Source organism: Neovison vison, chromosome 13 (assembly GCF_020171115.1).
Source record: "Neovison vison isolate M4711 chromosome 13, ASM_NN_V1, whole genome shotgun sequence".
Lineage (NCBI taxonomy): Eukaryota > Metazoa > Chordata > Mammalia > Carnivora > Mustelidae > Neogale > Neogale vison.
In genome coordinates, this window is record NC_058103.1 from 49642861 (window position 1) to 49665952 (window position 23092).

The 23092-nt window shown below is 39.9% G+C and overlaps 2 long non-coding RNA genes across 2 annotated transcripts; both read left to right on the forward strand.

The window, feature by feature from the left end:
* The first annotated feature begins 600 nt into the window (after positions 1-600).
* On the forward strand, positions 601-14031 carry LOC122893838. The gene is made up of 3 exons (XR_006381698.1): positions 601-611; positions 718-862; positions 13933-14031. It is a non-coding gene; the product is annotated as an uncharacterized LOC122893838 (long non-coding RNA).
* Positions 14027-20786, forward strand: LOC122893837. The gene is made up of 3 exons (XR_006381697.1): positions 14027-14050; positions 19146-19213; positions 20727-20786. It is a non-coding gene; the product is annotated as an uncharacterized LOC122893837 (long non-coding RNA).
* The last annotated feature ends 2306 nt before the right edge of the window (positions 20787-23092 follow it).

Consider the following 23092-nt stretch of genomic DNA (forward strand, 5'->3'; position numbering starts at 1 on the left):
CTGTTCCTCTTAAATACAGAGAAATTAACGGGCTGGAAAAGGCACAAACAGTTTCCGCAGCAGCACAGAGTGATTTCCGGAACGGGGCTGACTAAAACCGGCTGGTTGGGCTGTGTGGCCGTCAGTCAGCTGCTGCCCGTGGCTGGACCTGGCCAGCGGGGGAATTACGTATGCCTGGTTGTTCCCGGCAGATCCCTTGCTTTGGTTCCTATTGGTGCACGTATTGGTGTTCCGGGACCCCCTGCAAGGTGGGGTTTTTGATTGGTTTAAAGGCCAGTGGATGTTTGTTTCTTTCATTTGGAGAACAGCATGTAGTTGGGACCTTTCTTACAGTAACCTTGAGTCATGAGGACACAACCACTGTGGGAAGATGTAGAGTTAGAGATTCAATCAGTGGGGAAGGTTTCTCTGACAACCAGTTAGTTTTCTGCTCTAAATTCTGATGAAATTTCTCTTCTAGTATAAATTAACAAATCTCTAAGAACTGTCTCTAGTTGGGATTCAGTTATGCGCCAAGCCAGTTGCTAAGGGCAACCAGGGCAGAGGCAGTTAATTAATTAACCTCTGTCACTGAGGACAGATTAAGCCACCGAGTCCTGGCTGGAAAGCAGGTGGGCAGGTAGGGGTGCTCTGGGGCCCTTGGGAGTGGCGGAGAACAGCCTGGCCTCGACCTCGACCTCGACCTCGCACTCACACTGCACCTCCTTTCCCTGGCAGGAAGCTGGTACCTAGTCCAGGAATCCGTAATGGAGGAGAAGGCTCTCAGGGTGAACTGGGGATGAACTCCGGATACTTATGGAGGCAAGATCCTTCAAAGGGAATAAAACAAAGCCAGGAGACAGGTACCTAGAGGTGGCCACAGGTCCGTATAAACTGTGTGTGTGTGTTGGGGGGTGGCGGATGGATGGCTAAGCGTTAGTTAATTCCCGCGGAGAGCACACAGCACTGCGGGGTCCAGGTGAGTGGTAGGTAGTGGGGGTCTTTTGCCTGCAGTGCTAATTGCCATCAGAACAGTATCGCAGGATGGCAGGTGAATTTGTTCTTGACAGGAACAAAGTAGAAACACTGGGGGCTTTGAAGTCTTAACTTAAACCAAGGAAAAAGCTAGAGCAGAGCATAATGGCTTGCTTCCAAGTTAAAATTTAGAGTTAATTAATATGAATTATAAATAAGATGATGACCAGCAGTCCTAGGAGCTGTTGGAAATGGACTGCATCTTAGACTTTGTCGATTTACTTTTTAAAATGTTTCTCCAGAGAGGAGTTATTTTTATATTTGAAGTTTGCTTTAATTTTGCTAAGGATTTCTTGTTTTAAAACATGTAGAAATTCTTGATATTAAAATGTATTTTGCGGCTGTTGCCATTAAAGTAAAACTGTTGTGTTGCTTTGGCTCCCTTTGAGCTATGAGACTCAGGATCGGCTATGTTCAGAGCAAAATGGGGGGTAGGCAATTTTATTTCCCGTAAAATCTGGTCTTGCTTCCTCTACTGACTGGAGAATAATTATAAAATGGCTGGAGGATTAGGAAAGGGGTAAGAGATGGAAGTGGAGAGAGAGAGAGAGAGAGACTGTGTGTGTGTGTGTGTGTGTGTGTGTGTGTATCAACTAGAAAGCAGGGAATGTGTGGTCTGGTCGACTGCCCTATCCTCAGTGCCTAGCTTATAGCAGATTGACAAATACTTCTTTACACCCACTTACAAGGCCCTGCATGATCTGTCCATCCCTCAGCATGCTACCTCTTTGTCCTCATTTACCCTAATTTTCCTGCTGCTCATTAGGCATTAGTCACATTTTCCTTCATATTCCTTATAACCCCTAAGCCTATTCTTACCGCAGGCCCTTTGCACCTCCATTATTTTAGACTAGAATCTTCCTCCTGGATTTAGAAATGGCTATTTTTTCACTTTTAGGTTTCTGTTCAAATTTCTCCTCATCAGGGAAGCTTCCCAGACCTTCTATTTAAAATAGTGACCCTATTCCCACAGCCTTCCCTGTTCCTCATCTCAGTTTAATTTTTCTCCTTTGCATTTATTAACTCTGGCATAAACATACATATGTCTGGTTTGTTGATTGGTTTGTATTTCCTCACCAGGACATAAACATAACAAGTGAAGGTTTTGTCTATTTTTTCACTGCTGCTTTTTGGGACCTACAACAATGCCCGACACAGAATAGTCACCCCCTAAAATTTGTGGAACGAATGAATTTCACATATTATTTTGACTATACCTACACATATTAATAGTACAGCAATTGTAGCTCATTGTTTTTTTACTTCATTCACATATATAAGTTAAAACAAATGATTTCCCTGGGGTTTATTCCACAAACACACTTGACAAGCTAGAACGGTTATTTACATGAATTTTGCAAAATGGATAATTACTTTGAGAATTAAAAAAAAAAAGTGATGCAACTTAAGATACAGAAGAAAGTTCAGGGTCAAAATTTAACTTCCCATTTCCTAGTACAGGGTCAGAATCAATTAAAAAGCATGACTGCCCCTGTCCCCCACAAGCCCCCCATGACTTTGAATGCAGTAGGGTTCCCAGCAGACTTTCCTTTTTACTGCACTGGTTATAACCCTCAGACTTTGGGTGGAATCAGAGACCTGTTATCTTGACTCTTTATCAAAACACTGCATTTTAGATTTCAGGTATGGGAGACTTTTTTTCTTTTTTTTTTTTTTAAGATTTTATTTATTTATTTGACAGAGAGAGAAATCATAAGTAGGCGGAAAGGCGGAAAGGTAGACAGAGAGAAAGGGGAGGCAGGCTCCCTGCTGAGCAAAGAGCCTTATGCGGGCCTTGATCCCAGGACTCTGAGATCATAACCTGAGCTGGAGGCAGAGGCTTAACCCACTGAGCCACCCAGGCACCCTGGGAGACTTTCCAATACTACCTAGGGACACCACACTCAAATTTTTGATAATAATGCTGTGAGGGATGAAATTGAAAAAAAAAAAATCAACCAAGAGGTCATTTTTTTTTTTTTTTGGTGATATGTAACTTCCTGAAAATATCCAGAATTAGAGGGAATAAAACTGCTAACTGCTACTTCCAATTCCTTTTTTTTTTTAAATTTATTTTCAGCATTACAGTATTCATTGTTTTTGTACCACACCCAGTGCTCCATGCAATCCGTGCCCTCTCTAATACCCACCACCTGGCTCCCCCAAACTCCCACCCCCTGCCCCTTCAAAACCCTCAGATTGTTTTTCAGAGTCCATAGTCTCTCATGGTTCACCTCCCCTTCCAATTTCCCCCAAATCCCTCTCCTCTCTAACTCCCCTTGTCCTCCATGCTATTTGTTATGCTCCACAAATAAGTGAAACCATATGATAATTGACTCTCTCTGCTTCCAATTCCTTTTAACAAAATCTCCCTTTTAAAAAATGTGGGCGATTGCTTTTGTTTACTTAATTTTGAGAGCATTTTTCCCTAATGTAATTCTTTTAGGAAGTGCATGGATTAAAAAATTTAGTAACATGTTCTCCCACAAAATAATCCGCCTCCAAGTAAGTAACTCCTGGGAACAGTGATGGATAATAGAATCAAACTTTGAGGGCAGGGTGACAGGCTAGCAGGCACCGTGTGGGTAGACATCAAGATGCTTTAGCTCTAAGCAGTGATTTTGAAGTAAACTTCTCTGCATCTCATCTGATATTCTGCTCTAGGCGGCATTAACCAGGCGAAAGTTGTGACTGACCCCCCACCCCCGCCAAAAGCTGACAAAGGAACATTTCAGAGAGGGGAAACTAATTTATTCTGACTGCTTGTCAAGCATCAGCCTAACTAGCCTCATCTTTTTGCCCTAAAAGGTGCAAGATTCTAACCTTTGCTGCTGTGGCATTGGCATTAAATAACAAAATGGCAAAGTACTTTCTCTCGGGAGGAATATGCATTGGTACAGCACCATTAAGAGCAAGGAGGACTTAAAAGCAGTGATCTTTCGAATTCGGGGGCCAGATGGTCAGCTATATTGACCTTCATTTCTCTCCTATTAGCGAAAAACATTTTTTTTTTAAAATTCAAAATGACTTTTCAGGAAGTGACAGAATTTTTGAAACTTTTATATATGTGACACAGCCCTCTTGAGCATGTTGCCACTTGAAGGATGTTTGGAACCAGTAATGTCTAGTTGAGCTTCCCATGACTTTCTTCACAGAGGTCTTAACGAATACACTTTTTGATGTGTGTGTTGGGGGGAGTTTGTGTGGGGAGCTACAGATTTGGGAAGTTCTCAGCCATAGGAAAATTCTTAGATCATTCAGTCTTTCTTTCTTTTCTTCTTCTTCTTTTTTTGCTGAAGTTTATTCTAACTAGACTTCCTATGCTCTCATAGGCTGTCACTCAGCCATCTCAGGGGGCTGGTTATGGGTCCTGTGTACTGTTAGGTATTAGGATGGAGGGCACAGGATCTAAAGGCAGCCAGACATTTCCAAGGACCTTTCAGAAAAGGGTACTTTCATGAGCAGGAGACCGCTGTGGGTAATTGAGGCTCATGGCCATGGGGAGTCTGAGTGACAGTGTAGAAAAGTCTGCTTCAAAGGTATCCCACCTGAGAGGTGAGGAACCTGTTGTGATTGTCCACTGACTGTCCACCTGTCGTTGGTTGAGGGGTGTTCCCTGGGGCTATCAAGTCTCCAGGGCTTTCTGCCTGACCTTTGTGAGGACCAGGCAGGGCGGAACAAGTCTCGGGAGGCACAGGTGCTTCTGGTAGGAAGCTGTTGGACTGGCCTCTGTGAGAGTAGTGAGCACTGAGGCAGAGCCCTCTCATTTGTCATGTGTGTCCCAGATTCCTGACTGTTCCCTGCCTCTGAAAGAAAGGTCCAAGACAGCATGCGGACTGTTTTGTGTTTCCCACATTGTGCCTGCAGCAGAGACATGAAGTTTTACTGGAAAACAGATAGTCTTTTACATTTGCTTTACTCTCAAGTATATAACACAGATGTGGCAGAAAAGGAGAGCTAACACAGGAAACTGGGAAATGGCCCAAAACATTGAGGGCTGTTTGGGTGGGGACGGAGGGGTTCTGAAGGCAGGTGAAGGATCAGGATCTGCCTGGTGCACTGGAAAGGGTATGCGGGTGGGGTCTAGATCAAGACTTAGTCTTCGTGGCAACACTCTCCTTGTGTGAGGCCACAGTCAATCCTTCATTTTCTTCCTGGGATTCTGTTTTTTTCAACTCCTTTACTTGCTTCCCAGAGATGTTTAAGATAATAAAAGGAGATAGCAGATTTGAAAGCACTTCTAAAAAGAAACACTCTTATGGAGAAAGCTACTGTTTAAGTGTTGAAAATATGTTACGTTCAAGTTAAAATTGTCCATAAGTGCTCGGTCCCTTTAAAAAGTGATTGCTGCTGGCCATAGTCATTTTGACGGACAGTTATTGCCTCCCAGCTGAAGAGAGTGGAATCGTCAATTTCCATGGTGTGTCCGATGACCTGTGGCTGGAAGGAGAAGCTCGGGGGTGACTGGGTGACTCTTATCTCAGAGAAAGCTGGCAGCCTGGGAACGAGGGGCCCCGAGAGAAATGTGCTCAGACAACATCGGGAGTTCATATCTCTGCCGGATCTGTAAATCCATTTTGATAAAGTGAATAAGCCAGGCGAGCCGGGAAGTAGAACTGCAGAGCGAAACAGCTTCTTGTTGCCTTTGACTAGGTGGAGAGGAGATTCTCACTCCTACTTGTGGCAGGAGAGTTTTAGTCTTCTAGTTGATCATTCGAACACTTTGATGCTTAGTCCACTGGGCACTTGAAGGGCGGGAGCTAGATGTGATAGGTGCGGGTCTTAGCCCACCCCCTCTAGCCCATCCACATCTCAGGGGCCTCCAGGCAATGCATAACCACCACCCCTCAACCCCAGCCTGAAAGACCAAACTCTGTCCCTTTTATAAATAGCTGCCACCAGGCCACCCTTCACCGAGGAGTTTTCACAGCAGGGGAGCACGGCCTGGCTAGGGAAAGTGGACCAGGAGAAGAGAGCTGCACAGGCCCTAGGGATGATGCCCAAACTCCTGTTTGGGCAGAAAGTTCCGGGAAATTAGAGTGTTGTCTAGAAGGAGGGAGGGAGACCTGGATGAAAACTCCCTTGACTTCTTGGACTCTTGACCCTATGGGGAGAGACACAACCAGGACAGGGCCAGACAAGGGGAGGATCTCCAATGCATGGGACCCAGGACAGGGGTCGAACTGATCTGATTTGCTATTAGACTAACTTTGCCCTTGGGAGTTAAAATTAAAAAAAAGAGCAGGCAGATTAACTGTGAAAGCCCCTAACTGTCCAGTGAGGGATAGCATGGCAAACCCAGGAAGCTGCTTTATAGGAAGAGAAAGGTCACTCAAGGCAAACCCTCCAAAGGATTACCTTGTGACACAGAGTAAAATCATAGTCTTTGCAGTGGCTATAAGGCCATGCCTGATCTGCCACCCGTCTGTCCCATGACCTCCTTGACTTCATCTACCTCTTCTCCACTCCTTCCAGCACACTGGGCTTCATCCACACTGTCCTTCTTGCTGCCCTTCAAGGATGCTGGCCATGTTCGCATCAGCTTTCCCTTCTGTGTGAAACACTCCCTGAGAACTGCCTATGGACTCTGGTCAAAAGTCACCCTCTACATCACCTCACCCAACCAGCCTATTTAAAATTGAACCGGGCGCTCTGATTCTCCCATCCCTTCTGTCTTCCCCTTACCTATGTATCAGGTAATAATTTGCTTACTGATTTTTTTTTGCCTGTCTCTCCCTTTGGGAATGTAAACTTCAAGAAGGCTGGTTCCAGCCCATTGCAGAATGCTAGGCACATAGTAGGTGCTCAATAAATCCTTGTCAAATCAATGAAGTAACTCAGTTAATGTAAATAGCAAACAGTGATGGAATTCAGGAGCAAAGATCATCAGAGTTTCTTAAAATGTATAGGATTTATAATTTCTTAAAATTCTTGCTGAATGTAGAGGCACATGCTTGAGATATTTAAATGAATACTTTTTGTCTCACCATTTTTCTTGTGGCTTTATTGGTCTCACTTGTTGGGCAACAGCATTGTCTCTCAGAGTGCAGGTCCAGACTAGAACAAAACACCCAAGAATTCTGGAGAAGGATCCTGAAATCAAAACCAAAGTAATCTGAGAAGAGAACCTTGAACCATTTCATGGAGATTGGATTGTGCACATTCTGCCTCTTTTCTTTCCATCTGTTTTTATTTGCTCCTTTCCTCTTTTCTCTGCTCTCTGTTCTCGTTCCTTTCCCTCTCCTTCAAGCTTAGAGCAAGGCACTGTGTTAGGACAGTGGGACTCAGAGAGGGATTAAGGGCAGTTCTCAGGAGCTGATGGGTGGATGAGGGAGATTTCTGTGGGAGGAAGGAGGCATTTCAGCAGGACATAGAAAGTGGAATCATGGAGGTATGCACAGATATCACAAAAACAAGCTCTGGAAGGGTAACTAGATTGGCCTGATGAGGGAGTGATGGGCAGAAGGGAGCACTGGGGCACATGCATAGAATTCTGTGCATTAGAGCTCTGCAGGCTCTGCAATGTATAATTATCATTTAGAAATTCTGAAATGATTTTATGTCTGAAAGACAGTCTTTGGCTATTTCAAACATTTAGCATCTTTTTTTTTCCAATTTATTTATTTTCAGAAAAACAGTATTCACCACTTTTTCACCACACCCAGCGCTCCATGCAAGCCGTGCCCTCCACAATACCCACCACCCGGCACCCCAACCTCCCACCCCCCGCCACGTCAACCCCCCCAGATTGTTCCCCAGAGTCCATAGTCTCTCATGGTTCACCTCTCCCTCCAACTCACCCAAAAGCACATACCCTCCCCAATGTCCATAACCCTACCCCTCTTCTCCCAACCCCCCTCCCCCCAGCAACCCACAGTTTGTTTCGTGAGATTAAGAGTCACTTATGGTTTGTCTCCCTCCCTATCCCATCTTCATTTAACATCTTTTGACCCCAACTTCCTCCTACCCATTCCATATAGATTGTCTGTCTCTCTTTCTAAATACACAAATACATTGATATATACATATCCATTATACAGTTGGTAAAGATATTATAAACATTATCAGCACCACTAATAATAGTAATTATAACAACTACCATGCCAGGCATAGTGCCAAGCCCTTGGCATGGGTTATCTCATTTACTCCTGTAACATGTGGAGGCAGAAGACTCTGCCATTATTCTCATTAGTTGAGGAAACCAAAGCATTGTGAATGAAATAGCACATAGAGACATCATTATTTGAATCTTTCTGATTTGGATTGTCCAAAGGTCCTTTCCACATCACCAGTATGTGTCATAAATAAATTTATATCCTAAGATGTAGGAGAGACATATGTGCCAAAATATGCTGCTGGAAAAGTGACAAAATCAACAAGCTGCAAATGTATGCATTCTAGAGAAATGAGAACTTTAAGAAACTCCCAAGACTGAAGAGGATTTAGTGACTACCACTTGTATCTTAAGTACCATGTAGAACTTTCCTATGACTTCCTTTCATGAACATCTGTTTTATAATAGTGCTCACTTTCCTTACAGTACTTAATAGAATTGTCAACCTTTTATTTGATGGTTTTAGAGAATTTTGATGATCAGAGAGTTAAAGAAATGGAGCGTGCTGGCCTGGTGTGGTGGGGATTTCATTGTGGCACTTTATCAATGAAATTTAATCTTGTTATCTAAATATGTCAGGTTTGTGGTTCTTATATCTTATTCCTATTGAATTGTGATAATGGTTAGTGGTTTCAAATACTTTCCAATTATTCCCATGGTACTTCGTACTAGCCAACAATGCTTGAAGAGGCACATGCTCTTTTCAGTTAGTGGTTCCCAAAGCCTTGTAATTCACATAGCACTTTGATCACCAGATAGTGAATTCCAGTCCTGGAGTTTTGAGACATTTTAGATGACCTCCCATTACCTGCAGGGATACAACGAATTTAAATTTCTCTAACGAAATGTACTAGAATTTGTTTATTATTATTTTTAACATGGAATGGGTTATCTGTATCTGGCTGAAAATGTTAATGGGGGAATGGTGGCCCTTCTTGCTCTGACTATAAGTAGTTTTGGTTACTATTCAATGTGCTCACTGCCACTTACATCACTGTATACATGAGCTATGTAATATTTTCAATAAGAACCTGAAATATGGACTTCACTCAATGGGTTTTATTATATGTGTCTTTGTGCTTCTGGTTTCTGTTGCTTGTTAAATAGTAATTTGCAACCCACTGATGGAATTGAGATATGTACATTTTCTCCATTATAGAACTTTCTTCAATTCTATCTCATTCAGTTCCCTTTAGTTCTCTGCTTTGATAACCATGTATGGGTGTCTTTAATTGTTCCTGTTCCTATATCATTTCACCCATAACAGTGATATGCTCATCAAAGATTGTGTAATAAAGAGGTTCTGTAGCAGCAACATAGGTCCATCCATTCTAGAGATAATAGAATTTTCAAAAGCAAGCCTGACTGTCTTAAGAGTTGATCAAGACATTAAGTGGAAGCTCCTTGAAAACAGGGGCCATCTCTGTCTCACAGTTGGATCTGATGGGGTGACAGGCGGTAGGTACTCAAAGTGTTTGAATGATGAGATACTTATGAAAGCTGTGTTTAGCCTGATTTCAGAAACTAGTTACAATCTAGACATGAAACAGGACCCACACATGGGGAAAGGAAGTCAGTGAAACTGGGCAGATCTGGGTTAGGTTAGACTAAGTTTTCACTCACTCTTTTCTTCCTCTTCCTCTCCACTTCCTTCCTCCATTCATAATCATTCTGCTCTTGCAGTGGCCTAATCCGGAATCATTTGTGATTCAGTACCATAGGCGAATCTGTTTCAAAGTTTCTCCTTACAGTAAAACCTTGAACTTCCTCTCATATATTTTAAATTTACATCTCAAAACTCACTGTGAAGTGACTGCTTCACTTCTGGACTCTGCCCAGTGCCTAAAATAGTGTGAAATAGTGCGAGTGCTAAAAATACCTGTACTGTGCTGAAAAGAGTTTACAACATTCTCAGTAGAAGCTTTAAACTTTTGCTTAAAGGTTAGAGAAAGTTGGCTCGATGGCAAAAGCAAATTTATTTAAATACCATTTTTACACTCATTTCATAATAGTAACATTTTATCTTTTTTACAATGATTTATAGGCACTGGAGCAGAACAGGGGAGTCAGGGAAAAAAGCAATTAACGAATAAAGAAAAAACTACCAATAGTGAAGGGAAAAAAAAATCTTTGGAAAGCTAAAAGAAGAGAGAATAATTGATGGTTCCATTTTAGCTTAATGTTATTTCTGGATCTCTTTTATAATGTGTTATTTACTGCATAGTTTATAGTTGACAGAAAATAAACAGCATTTGCAACATAATGTCTTTGGCTTTGCCATCTACTTGCTCATCCCAGTTGCCTGTCACGTTAGAACTTCAACCAACATCCGTCAAAGTCTTCTGTGATGGAGTCTGTTTTTAATAAGCCCAGCACTATAATTACCTTATTGCAAAGTTAAAGCCAAATGACACTTATGATGAAGGTTTCATGGCTAAACAGTAAAGTCAGTGAAGCATATGCATACCAACTGTCAGACAGGAAATAGCTGTTCGAGGATTTGTTTCTTTATTGCCTGACGAGGGTCACTTCATTTGTACTTGGAAACTTTGCCACAGCTATAACAGGTAGCAGAGAAGGAAAATGAATGAGTCTCGTGGAGGATAACTTAGAAAGATATCGTTATTAATAGATTTTTGAGAAGATTAATTCGGGAGCATTTGTGCTTGGGAGCATCTGTTCTAGGTGTTTGCAGAAGTATTATCTAACTTAAAACTCCTAAAAAACCAAAGAGTTAAAGCATTGTTCAAATTTCACATGCAAAGAAACTGAGGCTGTGAGGCCACCCAGCTGGTAAGTGACAAAACCAGGCTGTGAACCTGGTCTAGATTATTCAAAGTCCCATGTGGTTTTCCTAGGTGTTGTAGCTGCCATAACATAAAGTATCAGGGCTCCCGCGGTCCAGACTCTGGTCTGGATGGAAACGGAATGTGGTTTAGACATGTCCACATACTGCTTGAATGAAAGTGGGAAGGCGGAGACACACTCAGATGAGTGATCCTCTTCTGTGTCTTTTTGAAGTTTTACATTTTTGTGACAATCACAGTCAATTGTGAATTGATGTATCAGTAAATACCACATACACGTCACAGCATCTTTCATCAAAGAATCTCTGGAAATAAATGGAGTCTTGCTCTCATCTTAGCATGTGTGGATGACTGCATCTGTAGCCTGGAGAGCATCATTTGAATGCAGTGGATGGTGCAAAATAAATTTTTGAATCATTTGGCTCTTTCAGAGTTATCAGGCTACTAAATCTGGGCTACTTTTTTCACCATCCAATATCTCACAACAGAAATTTGGGGCTTTTTTCCTGCTCTTCTCTTGAATTAATTCTGGGCAATGGTAGAAGCAGCAGACTCTTTTTCCAGTTCACTTGAGGGTTAGCATTGCATCAGCCTCCAGAACCGCTCTGCTGACATCTGGGAAGAAGAGTCCTCTGCAGGGTCTCTGTTTCTCAAAGGAGTGCTTCACTTGGTGGCACCAGACCTGAAATTAATTCACTAAGCAAGTAGGGTATTTTGATTTTCAGGACTGACCCCTACCAAGACAGGATTGCGTTTTGTTTCTGTTTTCGTTAAGAATCAATAAAGAGTATAAATAACTTTCACATGTTCAACTCACAGTCACGGCATTACAGAATCTGTGTAAAGAAAGTTGTGTTTCAGGCTAGGGGAGAGAGCATTCAGTCACTCCCATACTGTCTTGGCAAAGATGGAAGCTCTGTTGAAATGGAACTGCTGGCTCTTAGGTGGCACCTTTGTACAACGCCTGGAAATGTCCTCCATTGAGCTATCAAGTACCATGCAGCATACAAAAAGCAATTAAGAAGTCTATTAGCAAGTGGGTTGTTTGAAACTAACAACCCAGTTGCTAAGAGCTCCTCCTCCTAGTGAGGAGCCCTTCCTCACTAGGCAGGAGCTTACTTCTCTTCCTCTCCTTAGTGTGTTGCTTCTAAGATGGGGTTGTGGAAAGGGTCTGGGCATTGGAGTGTTCACTGGCCTGGGGAAAGTTGTGGGACTGGTTTGGCTTTCTCCTACTAAGCATGGAGGGGGTGTCTGGCCCTCAATTTTCTGAAGACTTCTTTAAAAGGTGGAGTATCTTATGTCTCTATTATTAGCTTTGTCTTGTGCTACTGTTTCTAAGGCAAAAGTGTAAGTTCTCAATCAACATTTTATTATATTCACTTGTCCTACCCAGGGGCTCTGAGGTTTCCTTTCTATTAAGAATATTAGTATTGAATCTACAATTTCAGACCTGGTCACTTTTCATGTTCTACTACTTCCTCTTGTCATGTATGATCCCTTCTCAATATTAAACTTGCTCCCATCCAGATCAGAAGCACACTCAATGGGAATAGGATCAATTTGTTAGCAGAGGGAGAAACATCAATGAGGAGATCATGGGGATGCACTCTGGCCCAGTGTCAGAGGGAGGCTGGATTCACTTCTATTTGTGCCCAACGATCACTTGGATATAAAAATTATCAAATAATTTTGCATGTTATTTCTAATATCCCTGCAAGGAACAAAAATAAAACAATAATAAAATAACATTTATGCAAATATGTATTATGTGGAGTAATCTACATGACTACACCAAGGACCAGAGATAAGCTGGATAAGGAAAAACTATGATGAGTGTGGATTATTTGGGAGAGGCTTCTTGGAAGAGTTAAGTGTACTTAGGATGCAGAGCACAGAGCAGGCCAGAGAGCCCTGGCCTTGGTTGGGGGTAGGGACAAGGGAGGCATGGTAAAGCAATGGGACCAAGCAGACCCTATTCTGCAACATTGTGAGTTGAATTTTATTTTTTATTTTTTTAAAAGATTTTAATTATTTGTTTGACAGAGAGAGATCACAAGTAGGCAGATAGGCAGTCAGAGAAAGAGGAGGAAGCAGGGTCCCCACAGAGCAGAGAGCCCAATGCAGAGCTTAATCCCAGGACCCTGAGATCATGACCTAAGCTGAAGGCAGAGGCTTTAACCCACTGAGCCACCCAGGTGCCCTGTGAGTTGAATTTTAAAACTGTAATAGTAATGAGTCTGTAATTACTATTAAAAACAAGATTATAGAGGTTACTTAATACTTCTACATTAATGCATATACCTTAAATTTATAGAAACCATTTTTAGTGTTAATATTAAACATAGTTTCTTAAAATGTAGTCTTGGATGCAACCCACATCAGAATTACCCAGAGTACTTGAAAAAAAAAAAAAGTGTATTTCTGGACTCTTCTCAGACTTTCTGGATCTGAATTTCTTAGGGTGGGCCCCAGGAATTGACATTTAAAATAATCTCCCCAGGAGAATCTTATACTCACCAAAGTCTGGGAATCACTTTTATAGGATAAGCTGAACGTCTTTGTACTTTTAGAATGTAGGGAGATGTTATTGTGGAATAGAAGTCCTGGCTCGTGGGGGTTAAGTGTTGCTGATAAATGGTTTTTCCTGTATCTAAGAGTTGCCAAAAAGGTATCAGTTGGCTGCTTCGGACAGAGCCTCATTAGCTAGAGTCTTTATGGTTTTGGGGCCTGGACCTCAGCTTTGCTTTTAAATTAAATTAAATTGGATATGTTTGCCTACAGAGAGCCTGACTTGTGCTAATAAATTCATAAAAGACCTGCTGATAAACCAGAACATTGCCTTATTGGTTTGTGGCAGAAGTTATGGCTGACTCAATAACCAGGACTATAGTGGTAGGCTGTTAGGGAGGGGCACATACATCAACAGGGAGCTCAGTGAACAAAGAGTGCTCTAACCACTTTGTAATTGTTGACACACTAACTTCTTCCTCTCTCTAGACTGGCATATCCTTGAGGATCTTATTTCTGGATCCTGCTTTATGTACTGCTGTGCCTGCCACTTAACATAGAGCTGTTGAATGAATGGATGATTCTAGACCAAGGGGATCAGATGATGGTAAGTCATATCTATAAGGATTCATCCAGAAAGGTGGATTGCTTTTCTACACACCAGGGTTACTTTTGTCTATTAAAAGAGTTCTCTTCCTCCCAAGCATCTGTGAAAACTGACAAATTCTTACTTCAGGGATCTCCTTTCTTTCTCCCCATGCAGACCCCTCTTCTATGCTTTACATAGCTCCATTTCACATTGTCAAGGTCAATTCCTAGCGAGTAGATAATCCTTCCTTGATTTGTTTAATAAGTTACATGTCAATTGTTTGCATGATATCGACCCTGACCACCTTATTAAATATGAAAAATTTTCTAATTTTATTCTTTTTAGGGCGGCTTTTAAAGTTTCTCATTTCAGAGAATAAAAAAATTTCTGGTCTTGTTTTTGTAGTCTGAGATATGTTTTATTTGCACTTTTATAGTACTTGCAACAGATTGTCTTCAGTGTTTTTGATGACAGTTATTTATGCAGAGGTTTTTTTTTTTTTCAAAGATTTTATTGACTTATTTGAGAGAGAGTGAGAGAGATCCCAGGACAGGGAGAGGCAGAAGCAGACTCCCTGCTGAGAAGGGAGCCCAGTGCAGAGCTCAATCCCAGAACCCTGTGATCTGACCTGAGCCCAAGGCAGATGCTTAATTGACTGACCCATCCAGGTGCCCCTATGAGGAGTTCTTTAACAGGATTCAGCAATGGTAGATGCACAGAGACTGTATTATGGGAATTTTAAGGTAGAGCAAAAAGATAATGCCTATTCCCTATCAAATATATGAAAGTGTATTTACATATAGGGAGAGGCCAAGGGAAGAGAGATTTCAAAAGGAATGTTTATGAGATAGTAAGTAAATGAAGACTGAGAACCAGTCTTTGGATTTAACGATGTGAAGATCACTGGTACCCTGAAGTGAGCATTGTCTTGGTAAAACGAGGCAGGAGCCAAAATTAATGGGTCTAAAGGAAAGATATAAAGTAAATATGGATAACACTAGAAAATTGCCTGAGAAATGAATATGAGATAAAAGGTCTATGGGGGTGTGAGGGAGGATTTTTTTTTTTAATCAGAGCAACTTGAGGATGTATGAATTTCTTTGGAAGAAGCTTTGAGACAGCTAGAGAGAAAGAGACGTTGAACCTACTGCAGAGAGAAGCCATCCATTAGGTCAGCATTCACCAACAGTCATTGTTTCCTGGAAACTTTCTGTTCTCTAGAAGAACTCTCAGGGTAAGAATCTGAGAACTTTGAAGCAATAGCAAAAGTGATTGGAATTTGGCCAGAGCAGAAAAAAAACATCAAGGAGAAGGAGTGACAGCTCTGATAATTGAAGGACCGATTTAGAATTCAAACCTCCATTGTTTGCAACTGCAGCGGAACTTGTGATTCTGTTGAGGGGGGCTGTGACTTATACAGAGCAATTTCATAGAGTCTTTCATTCCTTGGGGTCCCCGGAACAGTGCTACTGTAAGTATCTGTGCTGGTTTCTGAAGCTTGACTTACTCCATTGAAACCACAGGAAGAATGTTATTTGATTTATGAAAGGAGTTAGCCAGCCATTCACCTAATTTTGAAACAGTGACAGGAATAGGAGGTAAGAAAGGATATTGAACCAGAACTGTACAACTTGCAAGTTCTTGAGATGTCCAAGGAAGACAAAGATTTTTTAATATTTAGAATCATAATTCATTCAAATGAAGTTAAGAAATCAGTTTTTAAGACAATACAAACTCATTAATGCCAACAAGGTTTAAGAAGTGGATATCTTTTAGAAAGTTTCAGCTATGCACTATATGCAAAGCTGTGTTAGCTACTTTAAATCTTTTCTGGAATGAGAAAGGATATGAAAAAGATAAAGTATATGTTTCTTTTAAGGTGAAATGACTCCAACTCTTAAAGCAAAGTGTTAACGTTTCTATTTAGTAAATGGGTGTGACATAACTGTGTGATAGTGGTATAAACCCAATTAACTTAAGTTTTCTGTAGGATAGATGCCTGTGTCTGAGTTAGCTAGTCTGTTGCTCACAAAACTGGAAACTTTTGTGTCTCACAAAACTGGAATTAAGGAGTTAGCCATCTGGAGCTTGGGATCTTCCTCCAAGCTTCTTCCAGTTGTGGCTACTGGACTGAGGTCCCCATTTCTTGTTGGCTGTTAGCCAGGTCCACTCAGCTCCTCAGGGCTGCCTGCCATTCCCTGCCAGGTGACCTTCTCCACAATATGGCAGTTTACTCTTTCAGGACCTGCAGGAGAGTATCTGCTGCAGCTTTGAATCTCTCTGACTTCTTTATCTCTGACCCCTAAATCTTCTTCATAAGGGCATGCCTGATTAGGCTAGACTCACTACACCCAAGAGGAGGGACATATGGGGAGCCATCTCAGAAGTATGCCTACGACAAATGGTTCAGATTAATAGATGTTCATGAGGAGCCTGTGTACAGAGATATGGGCAGGGTAAAGGGAGCAAAGGAGGGATGATGAAGCAGCCAGAGACTTCCAGAACACTACCAGTCATTACCAGAACCTGGGGAGAGTTCAGATTATGGAGGAAAGACGTGCCCTGGAATAAGGCAGCCACAGCAGAGACTTATACTGAGGCAGGAGGGGAACAGAAAAGAAATCCCCCCTCTCTCTCCTCCTGCCTCTGATTTGTAGATGGCTCCCAGGGGCCAAGCCGAATTGGAAACCAAAGGTTTAGAGCCTGAGTCATACAGTCCATAGAGATCAGACTCATGGAGCCTAGAAGGGCAGAGAAATTTACTGAATTGAACATTGCAATGCTCAAGAAATGGCTGTTGCTGTTGTCAAGAGATCTTTGGCTTATGAACATATTTACAAGTCCAGAAGTATGAAGGGCTGGTCTTCTCTGTCAACATTCTATGTGGTTCTGATAGGTGGGTGATGATATAAATGTGGGAGAAAGGAACTGGCCAATGTATTCTGGGAGAACTACAATAATGAGAGAACCCTATATATTTCCTTGCATGCAGGAGGTAGTCAACATATTGTTGTAGCAACTGGCAATGTAATGATGGAATTATAAATGCTTATAATGAATAGAAACTTATTCCATAAATATGTGCTAAAAAAGGAGGAAAGTGGAATATTAACTTATATCAGTACTTAAAAAAAAAGCACATTCATATAAAAAAAAAGACAAATTCGGTGGGTTCTATTGATAGATTTTGTGTCAGAGAAGAATGTGACCTTGGTCAAAGGAGGGAGGCAAGAGAGTGTTTCCCCTTTGGATTACTGATCAAAATATATGGTGATGATGATTATATTCATAAACAATAACTTACTGAACCTTTGAGCAAACTTTGGAATCAAACTTATAACCCCTACAATATTCACATTGAACCCACAGGTATTCAGGGAAGACTCTCAAAGTTAGGATTAAGGTCTTTTATGAATTCTTTTAGTTGCAATAGTGCAAGAAGCAATATCTATAATAAAACTTTTCAGAACTAGAACTTTAAAACTTATACTAATCCTTCCTCTGGCAGAATTTATTTTTCATCTTAATATGTGAAGAACAAAGCATTTCTGTTTTCTTTTAAAAGTCTAATTTTTAAACTCTGCTGAATCTGTATGTGGGGATAGAGCGGCGGGGGAGGGGTTATGGCTTGTCAGTTTCTACCACACTGAAAACTGAACCTGGAAATTTAATTATTTACATTGGACAGGATGGGGGGATATTCAGATTCTGATTTTTGTGGGTAGCCTATCTTGCTATACATGTTAGAAATTGAAAATAGAAATTAGAAAACTTTTATTATGGGACTGCTTCTTATTCAGTATTTCCAGTGGCTTTTGATTATTCATTGGAGATCAATGAATTTGATTTTTATTTGAATTAATAATGCATCTAGTGTAGTTAGAAATAAAGGAAATAATACATATTTCACATTTCTCTCCAAATGTGCAAAGTCATTTAAGAACTTTCAATATTCCAGAGCCTATAATGCTTATTTTTATGTTCATTTTGCATTGAATAAATTGCCTTAATGTTCTAATTAGCATTTTCATCATATTTGCTAACACACTTTCACACTTATCTTATGCAGTAGAAAACTACCATCAGGCATTCCCCTAGGAAAATGAAAAGATTCTTCATCTGGATACATTTTTATGATAAATCTTGTAGCAGGGACCTCAGAAGGAACAATGGTTAGGTATTTGGAAGACAGAATAGGAAGTCTGAAGCTTAGAGACAGTCTAATACTATACTAATTTATTTTTAATATTGGACTTGGAAATTTCTCTGATCTACTCTGTACTTTGACTACATGTATCCATTTATATAACTTAAATTGGCCAAGTGAGTATAAAAATTTCTTGAAATGTATGTGGAAGGGAGGTTTGTACCAATGAGGGCCATCTGGTATTGTTTGAGTACCAGTGGAAAGGTTGCTGTATTTTTATTAAAAAGAATTATTTTACTTCCTTATATTTTATGAATAGTTCAAACTAATCTAAACCTTTCCTTTTCTCTTCAAATTTTCATTATTCTTGGATATCTAGTGTGAATAATAAGAATATAGTTTTTTAAAAAATTTTTTCTTTTTTCTGCACCACATCCAGTGCTCCATGCAATCCGTGCCCTCTCCAATACCCACCACCTGGTTCCCCCAACCTCCAACCCCCCGCCCCTTCAAAACCCTCAGATTGTTTTTCAGAGTCCATAGTCTCTCATGGTTCACCTCCCCTTCCAATTTCCCTCAACTCCCTTCTCTCCATCTCCCCTTGTCCTCCATGCTATTTGTTATGCTCCACAAATGAGTGAGACCATATTATAATTGACTCTCTCTGCTTGACTTATTTCACTCCACAAAGAATATAGTTTTATTTCATGATTAATGCTACCGTAGTTCAACTTTCCCTTGACTTAATGCTAATTAGTCTAGAAACAATGATCGTACCTAGCTTGTCAGAGTATCCAGCATTTTATGGCAATAGAACCCACCACTTCGTAACTTAAAAGCCTTATTTTAGCATATTTTTAAGGATGAAACTTTAAAAACGATAAATGTTACACTTTTGTTAACAACTTGAAAATAGTTGTATAAGAAACTCTGTGCTTTTTAATTTGTTTTGTGTTTCCTTCGCAGGACTTCAAGTTCTCACTGGAGAAACCTTCATCAACGTACAATAGACTATCCCCAGAAGGAAGTACTATGTTAGTATACTATGTTAGTATAATTAGGTAGTTCTTCTTTGTGACTTGGAAAGCAGGGCAATAGAAAGTAGTATAATGTCTTAACCTTGGAAACATTGTTTAACTTGCTGCTCTTTTGGGACATTTCTGCCGTATTTTGTGCAAGTCAAGTGGCCATTATATCTAGGCGGAAACCTTATTTTACATACATGTTTCCATCACAAAATGGGAGGGTTCACATTTCTTTTGGAGGTGGGATTTATAATGCTTGGGTCCTGAGATCCCATCCCCATTATTTACAATGTAATTTGTCTTTTGCCCTCTGGTGAAAGAAATGTGAACGTGTCATAAACTGAGTGTTGTAATCTTTTGAAAATTGAAGGGAAACTGGGTAGCTAGATTATAGAAAATCCATTTTTTTTTTTCAGGCTGTTTAACTTCAACAGAAGTAGTCTATCTTTAGGTGTTAATAAATTGTAGTCAGCCAGGATTTAACACTGATATGTATTGTGCAGATTTAGATTCCTTTAATGTTTGCCTAACTTGTTCTTGGCACCAGAATTTCAGCATTCTGGATGTGATGGGAATGTGAACATTCTCATAAAGTACAAACGCAGATGGACTATCTAGTAACTCTTATGACCAGTGCTTGACAATGAACTTCAATGTTTTCTTGTAGTTCTGATTTCTGGAGGAAACAGTAAGCTTAATTGTTTTAGGGATAGGATTAGGTGCCTGATATTTATACTTTTGTAAGTCTGAAGTTTGGGTAGACAATTGAATTGCCTAGCCCTGTATTTATTCAGTAAATTTGTCTAGGATAAGTTTATTTTGATTGGTGGGCTAAAGTTGTTTTATCTTTACGCCCTTGTTGTTTCTGGCATAAATTCTTGGTCAAGGTAACTCTCAAACTGCTAAATGAGTATTTTTCAGTGGAGTCTTGTAGGTTGGGGACAGTGCTCTTAAATCTTCTTGGCTGAGTTGCCATCCATTGAATTACTTGGCTGAGATAAGATCAAAGTCATTTTTTACACCTAAAAAAAGTTAAGTTTTTATTTTTTTTAAACAGAGACTCACTCTAGAGAGTATTTTCAGTCACTGAAAGAGAAGGTCACTATGTATTTTTCATTTTTGTAAATGTATTAGCATTGACACATTTGTAACAATTCTAGAGAAAAAGAAATTCACATTTCTTACTATGAGAAATTATAGCTTTTGGTAAAACATTCTCATGATTTGTGTTTTTAATCAGTTTATTGTTATTATAGTTAATCCACCTACTATCTCTGAGAAGTAGGTTAAAATTATTAACCTTGTTTTACAGATTGAGGAATAGAGACACAGTGAGGTTAAGTGGGGCCACAAGCATCCCATAGTAAGTCACTGACACAGGGAGGATTAGTCTGATATTCATGTGTTTTGTTCAGTCCAAAGTGCCTTTGATTTTATTTGTAATGAATCACACTATCGTACCCTCATTTCCTATTTGGAAAAGAAGCACTGACATTTGACCATCTTTCTTTTCTCTCTTCAGTGATCCTTGTGAGCCACTGAAGATAAACTTTTGTGGTTGTTGAAAGACTACAGCTTCTCTTAATCCTTTGTAAGATGTACATATATTACCCTTTTAACCAACTTTCACTTTCATGTTAATGTTTAAGATCTTAGACAAGTCTGAAAATTAAATTAAAATTTAACCCATAGTATATTTTAATTGCTATTCTCTTTATTTCTATGCATACGGAGACAATGAACCAACTAACCAACCAAGTAATATTAAGCATCTACAGACTAAAATTGACTTGTGCTGGATGATTTTTGACCATAGACTTTCCCAGGTAACTGTTGTGATATCTTCCTCTCAGGTAAGATATTGACTTACACCTGAGGCAAATTCTTGGTGGTAGCCAAGGATAGGATAGGATCATGTTATAAAATCTTAGGATTGGAGGGCTTCAAAGTATTTAGTTGTCACATCATAAGGCTTTTTATCCCTCCCCCTTGGAAGCACAGCTTATTACTCAGATAAAATTTTTTCCACTTGACCCCTCAACCCTTAAGCTCCAGCCATCTGGGAGAAGAGCCTTGAGGATACTATGCTCTTTCCTCTCACTGTCAGCTTCTGTACATGAGCTTCTTCATGAAGTCACCTCCCTGCTCTCACTTCCCCACACTCCATCCTTTCTACCCATCTTTAAGTCTCAACTCCCATTCAGTGTTCAAATATCAGCCTAAGTGCCACCTCTTAAGGTGTTTTCCTACCATCTAACCTAGATCAAGTCCCTTGTCATGTGAGCTCTCATAGCAAACATGCTTTCTTGTCAGTGAAATTTACTACTCTTCACCTTTCTTGCTGCTGGATAGTACATTCCATGGAAGCCATGTTTTTCTCATTTCTTATCAAGTGACAAACTAGCACAGTTACTGAGACATAGTAGATGCTCAACATGTACTATTTGGTTGGTGGGTTGGTTGATTGTCTCTAGTCACCTAGGAGTGAAAAAATTAGCAATCAATGAACACTTTGGTAGCACTTCCAAGTAGAAAAGGAATGAGAACCTCTTCCTCATCCTAAGAGAGAGGTTGAAGGAAACATAGCACTATTACAGAAATGAAAACAAAAGCAGAGATTGTGATTTTAATAACAGACAAAGTAAAATCTCAGTCAAATACTGTTATCAAATACTAATATTATTATGAAGTAAAGCTAGTTCTTTTTAATGCTAAAAGTTGGAATTCACAAGGGATATTATTTATAAATAATAATTGCATCAAGTAATAGAAATGTTTCCATTTAGTGAAAAATTGTGACCTTGATATGGGACACAAACTGGAGGAATACCATCATAATACAAGGAAGAGAATAAAGACAAAAACATGGTAAAATAAAACAGATATAGAATTTCAAGCTCTTTTTATTATGTGTTATAAATACATATATATTCTTGAAGAATAATACAGAAAAATTAATATGGAGCATATAATCTAAGAAATAGCAGTAAAACTTGTGAACTAGAAGATCTGAGTGTGGGAATAAAGTTTCATCATAATCTATGTGTAGTTAAAGAAAAGAAAGCTATATTTAGATTTATTCCAGTAAAAGAAAATCAATTTTCTTCACATATCTAAGCACATAAACTGAAGGAATAAAAATGAAAGAATAAAGTAAAATAAAACTGAAAGAATAAAAATGAGTTTGACATCACATTTCCGCCCCCCACCCCTGAACACCAAATATCAAATGATGATATTCATTTTCAAGCTAAAAGTGTGGCTTCAGAATTGTGTCTCTCCAAGTTGGAGTTCAGGGTTAAGGGCAGCAGGAAGACTTTCTCTGATAGGCAAAGTTTCAGAACATAGAGCACATAGGAGAAATTCTATCAGTAAAAGCATTTGTAATTCTCCTAAGAAAATTACCATTTCTATCTTATATTCACCATGAATTATACAACCATAGTGGTTTTTCTTTTTATGTTGATTATAAGACTATTAAGAGTCAAATATATTTGAGGCCCACTGATAAGGCCTTAGTGATCAGGTAAAAAGAGCTAGTTGTCCATTATACCTGTTTTTCTTCCACTTCTTACGCAGTGATAGAAATTTTAGCTGAGTACATGATTGCCTACATAAAAGTTATGCTCCCCAATTTTCCTTGTCTTGTGTGGCCATGTATGTGAATACATTCTGGCCAATGAGATACAGTGATATTGAGGTGTGCAGTTGGAATGCAGGTACAATGAGGAGTCAGCCATCTTGAACCATGTGAATATGGACTATTTGTGAGAGGCAATAAGACCACAAGATAGCCCGGGCTTCTGAAGATTATGTAGAACAGACCCACCTTTCCTGTCTTCTGAAATTTTCTGTGACAGGGGAAATTATTTTCTATCTTATAAATTC